A 6,174-nucleotide genomic window follows, 5' to 3' on the forward strand; every position below is an offset into this window, starting at 1 on the left:
TGAGGGAAAAAAACGGAGCTGGAGGAATCAGACTCCCTGACTTCAGACTATACTACAAAGCTACAGTAATCAAGACAATATGGTACTGGCACAAAAACAGAAACATAGATCAATGGAACAAGATAGAAAGCCCAGAGATTAACCCACGCACCTATGGTCAACTAATCTATGACAAAGGAGGCAAAGATATACAATGGAGAAAAGACAGTCTCTTCAATAAATGGTGCTGGGAAAACTGGACAGCTACATGTAAAAGAATGAAATTAGAATACTCCCTAACACCATACACAAAATAAACTCAAAATGGATTAGAGACCTAAATATAAGACTGGACACTATAAAACTCTTAGAGGAAAACATAGGAAGAACACTCTTTGACATAAATCACAGCAAGATCTTTTTTGATCCACCTCCTAGAGTAATGGAAATAAAAACAAAAATAAACAAGTGGGACCTAATGAAACTTCAAAGCTTTTGCACAGCAAAGGAAACCATAAACAAGACGAAAAGACAACCCTCAGAATGGGAGAAAATATTTGCAAATGAATCAACGGACAAAGGATTAATCTCCAAAATATATAAACAGCTCATTCAGCTCAATATTAAAGAAACAAACACCCCAATCCAAAAATGGGCAGAAGACCTAAATAGACGTTTCTCCAAAGAAGACATACAGACGGCCACGAAGCACATGAAAAGATGCTCAACATCACTAATTATTAGAGAAATGCAAATCAAAACTACAATGAGGTATCACCTCACTCCTGTTAGAATGGGCATCATCAGAAAATCTACAAACAACAAATGCTGGAGAGGGTGTGGAGAAAAGGGAACCCTCTTGCACTGTTGGTGGGAATGTAAATTGATACAGCCACTATGGAGAACAATATGGAGGTTCCTTAAAAAACTAAAAATAGAATTACCATATGACCCAGCAATCCCACTACTGGGCATATACCCAGAGAAAACCGTAATTCAAAAGACACATGCACCCGAATGTTCATTGCAGCACTATTTACAATAGCCAGGTCATGGAAGCAACCTAAATGCCCATCAACAGACGAATGGATAAAGAAGATGTGGTACATATATACAATGGAATATTACTCAGCCATAAAAAGGAACGAAATTGAGTCATTTGTTGAGACGTGGATGGATCTAGAGACTGTCATACAGAGTGAAGTAAGTCAGAAAGAGAAAAACAAATATTGTATATTAATGCATGTATGTGGAACCTAGAAAAATGGTACAGATGAGCCAGTTTGCAGGGCAGAAGTTGAGACACAGATGTAGAGAATGGACATATGGACACCAAGGGGGGAAAACTGCGGTGGGGTGGGGATGGTGGTGTGCTGATTGGGCGATTGGGATTGACATGTATACACTGATGTGTATAAAATTGATGCCTAATAAGAACCTGCAGTATAAAAAAACAAACAAAACAACTAATACTAAACTTTCATTGGGTTATTTGTATGAAAATATGTTAATATAAATGTTTCAGACATTACATGAAATTTCTAAAAATCTTATATTTGTATGTGTATGGAAATATGTTAATATAAATGTTTCAGACATTACATGAAATTTCTAAAAATCTTATATGTTCTGGTATAATGTTATAAGTAATAATCCTAGTTATTACTTTAAATTGTATATCTCAGAAATAACTAATTTTCTTGTCAACTGCATTATTATGAACTTTCATCAAATCTTTAAACGTGGTCATTTTTAAGTCTTTTGTCACTTACAGACAGTTCTGGGTGTACTCTGATGGTTTTGCAAATATGTTCCTATAAAAGGGTTTCATCTTCAAGAAATTCATGGAAAAGACTGACAAGTACAGGTTTCTGGTAACTGACTGTACTGCTGAACTGAATGAATAAGCATTTTCAGAACTCTAATGAAAAACTGATGAACTCATAAAAGTGCTAACAAAAGATCAAGATGAAAAAAAAATTAATTACATGGGACTGAGTGAACTGATGAGGATGAGTATAATTTTTGTGACTTTCTGTCTGAATTAAAAAAAAAAAATCCCACAAGGACTCAGAGGCAAAGAATATACAAATCAATTTTCACTGCAAAGTAAAGGAGCTGTTACAGTGGAGGATTACTGGACTGAATGTCAATATTATGACATAGTATGAGTGTGTTTCATGTTTGGTAATTGCAATCATTGTTGCTTTTGTTGTGGTCATCCATGTACAATGCTTGGTGTCAGTCTATTTATCTCTTGTAAAAATAAAATACAGTGTGTGTGTGTGTGAAAAAAAAAAAAAATTCTAAGAAGTAAATCATACAGACCATATCCTGTCTACTTAAATAAAAATAAAGTAATTCTAAGTAAAAAAAAAAAAAAAGTTCTCATCACAATAAAAAATGTATAACTATGTGTGGTGATGGACGTTAACTAGAATTACTGTGGTGATTATTTCACAATATATACATTATATCAAATTCGTATGTGTCTAAAACTAATAAAATGTTATATGTCAATTATATCACAATAAAAACTGGTATCCAGTATATAAAGGACTTATATCTCAAAACTCAATGAAACAAGGCAAACAACTCAATTTTTCAAAATGAGTAAAAGATCTGGACCCTTCACCAAAAAAGACATACAAATGGCAAATAAGCATAGGAAAAGAGAGGCAACATCACTAGACATTAAGAAATGCAAATTAAAACCATAATGAGATCATCACTACGCACCCATTAGAACGGAGTGGAAAAAACGGCAATACTAAGTGCTGGTGACAATGTGGAACAATTGGAACTTTCATACATTAGTGTGACAAAATGTACAACCACTACAAAAAACAGTTCGGCAAGTTTCTTATAAGCTTAAACATACACTTACCTTATGACTCAGCAATCCTACTTCTAGATACTTACCCTAGAGAGAGGAAAACTTATGTTCACACAAAAACCTGTATGAGAATGTCTGCAGCAGCAGCATTATTCATAATCACCAAAAACTGGAAATTGGAATTAGTGTACTTTTTTCTCTCTCAAATAATTTTTAAATGTGGTAAAATATGCATAACATAAAATTAAACATCTTAACCATTTTTATGTGTTATCGTTCAGTAGTGTTAGATACATTCACACGGTTGGGCACCCAACGTCCAGAACACATTTCAATTCGCAAATCTGAAACTTTCAGGGTTTTCGTTTTTGGTTTTTTTTTTGCCACAGCACGCAGCATGTGGAATCTTAGTTCCCCGACCAGGGGTCGAACCTGAGCCCCCGCATTGGAAGCGCAGAGTCCTAACCACTGGACCACCAGGGAAGTCCCCTGAAACCTTTAGTTTTTCGAAATACTACCATACTGTTTTCCACAGTGGCTGTTCCCCCATTTCACATTCCTAGTAGCAGCGCAAAAGAGTTCGAATTTCTCCATACTCTCGCCAACACTTGTTATTTTCCTTTTTTTTCTTTTTACTATTTTTATTTTGCACTATAAAAGACACCACCAACCAGTAACATACTGTTTTTCTTCACATTCAAAACACTTGCTATTTTCTCTTGCGGTTCTGATTTGCATTTCCCCTAAGGATGGTGTTGAGCACACTTTCATGTGCTTGTGGCCATTTGTATATCTTCTTTGGAGAAATATCTATTCAAGTCTTTTGCCCATTTTTTTTTTTAACTTTTTAAAATTTTTTTATTTTTTGGCCGCACCACGCAGCTTGCTAGGGATCTTAGTTCCCCGACCAGGGATCGTAACCATGCCCCCTGCAGTGGAGGTGTGGAGTCTTAACTACTGTACCGCCAGGGAAGTAAGTCCCTCCTTAGCCCATTTTTTAATCAGGCTAATAGGGGGTTTTATGTTGAGTTGTAGGAGTTCTTTATATATTCTGAAATATTAGTCCCTTATCAGATACATGATTTGAAAATATTTTCTCCCATTCCACAGGCTGCCTTTTCACCCTGTTGATTGTGTCCTTTGATGAAAAGAAGTTTTTAATTTTGATGTAGTCCAATTAATGGATTTTTACTTTTGTTGCCTGTGCTTTGGTGTTATATCCAAGAAATCATTGCTAAATCAATGTCATGAAGTTTTCTCCTGTTTTCTTCTAAGAGTTTTATAGTTTTAGTTGTTAGGTCTTTATAATTAGATCACTTAGGTATTTATAGTTACACCTCTGAGGTCTCTTAGTTCTTTAGTCCATTTTGAGTTAAATTTTGTATATGATGTAAAGGTAAGTGTCCAACTTCATTTTTTTTTTTGTATGTAGAGATCCAGTTTTCCCAGCACTATTTGTATTTTCTTTTAATTTTATTTATTTAAATTAATTTTTATTGGAGTATAGTTGATTAACAATGCTGTGTTCCAGCACTATTCGTTGAAAAAACTTCTTTTCCCATAAATGGTCTTAGCATCCTTGTTGAAACTCATGTGATCATATTCAATACATGCATGGGTTTATTTCTGGGCTCTAGTCTGCCCTCTATTCTATTGAGGAGTGTCTAATGAAGATGGAGTTTCAGTTTGGGAAGATGAAAAAGTTCTGGAGATAGATGGTGGTGATGGTTGCACAACAATATGAACGTACTTAATGGCACAGAACTGTACACTTTAAAATGGTAAATCTGGGGCTTCCCTGGTGGCACAGTGGTTAAGAATCCACCTGCCAATGCAGGGGACATGGGTTCAAGCCCTGGACTGGGAAGATCCCACATGCCGCAGAGCAGCCAAGCCTGTGCGCCACAGCTACTGAGCCTGTGCTCTAGAGCCCGCGAGCCACAACTACTGAACCCACGTGCCACAACTACTAAAGCCTGCATTGCTAGAGCCCGTGCTCCGCAATAAAGAGAAGCCACTGCAATGGGAAGCCCGTGTACCGCAAGGAAGAGTAGCCCCCACTCGCCGCAACTAGAAAAAGCCCACGCACAGCAATGAAGACCCAATGCAGCCAAAAAATAAATTAATTAATTTTAAAAAATAAATAAAATAAAACGGAAATTTTTTTAAATGGTAAATTTTATGTGTATTTTTGCCACAATTTTCAAAAATTTTTAATGAAACAAAGACATTTTCAGAAAAGCAAAAGCCGGGATAATTTGTGGCCAACAGACCTTTACTCCAAGAAATGCTACAGAAAATTCTTCAGGCTGGAGGGAGAGATAACAATTCAGATCTACAAAAAGTAAAGAAGCACATTGAAAATGGCAAATATGTGGGTAAATAAAAATACTCCTGTTCTTTTCTTAAATTTTTCAAAAAAATCAATTGCCGGGCTTCCCTGGTGGTGCAGTGGTTAAGAATCCGCCCGCCAATGCAGGGGACACGGGTTCGAGCCCTGGTCCGGGAAGATCCCACATGCCTCGGAGCAACGAAGCCCGTGCGCCACAACTACTGAGACTGCACTCTAGAGCCTGTGAGCCACAACTACTGAGCCTGCATGCCACAACTACTGAAGCCCGTGCGCCACGAGCCTGTGCTCTGCACACAACAAGAGAAGCCACTGCAATGAGAAGCCCACAAAACGCAACGAAGAGTAGCCCCTGCTCACCGCAACTAGAGAAAGCCCCGTGCACAGCAACGAAGACCCAATGCAGCCAAAATAAATAAATTAATTTAAAAAAAAAAAGTTAAAAAAAATCAATTGCCTTTTTAAAGTAAAAATAGCAGTGGAGGGACTTCCCAAGTGGCACAGTGGTTAAGACTCTGCGCTCCCAATGCAGGGGACCTGGGTTTGATCCCTGGCCAGGGAACTAGATCCCACATGCATGCCACAACCAAGAGTTCGCATGCCACAACTAAGGAGCCTGCATGCCACAACTAAGGAGCCGGCTAGCCACAACTAAGGAGCTCGCCCACCACAACTAAGACCCAGCACAACCAAATGAATACATAAATAAATATTAAAAAAAAAAAAAAATAGCAGTGGATCACGAAGTTTATATCAGTTATAGGAGTAAAATAAATGACAACAGTACAAAGGACAATAAAGGTGTAAATACAACGATACTATTGTAAAGGTTTCATTAAACGTGAATCAGCTGTGATAAATTAAGGATGGACACTGTAATCCCTAAAGTAACCACTTAAAAAATGATCAAAGAACTGGCTAAGGGCTTCCCTGGTGGCACAGTGGTTGAGAATCCGCCTGCCAATGCAGGGGACACAGGTTCGATCCCTGGTCCAGGAAGATCCCACAG

Source organism: Balaenoptera musculus, chromosome 10 (assembly GCF_009873245.2).
Source record: "Balaenoptera musculus isolate JJ_BM4_2016_0621 chromosome 10, mBalMus1.pri.v3, whole genome shotgun sequence".
NCBI classification, from domain to species: Eukaryota; Metazoa; Chordata; class Mammalia; order Artiodactyla; family Balaenopteridae; genus Balaenoptera; species Balaenoptera musculus.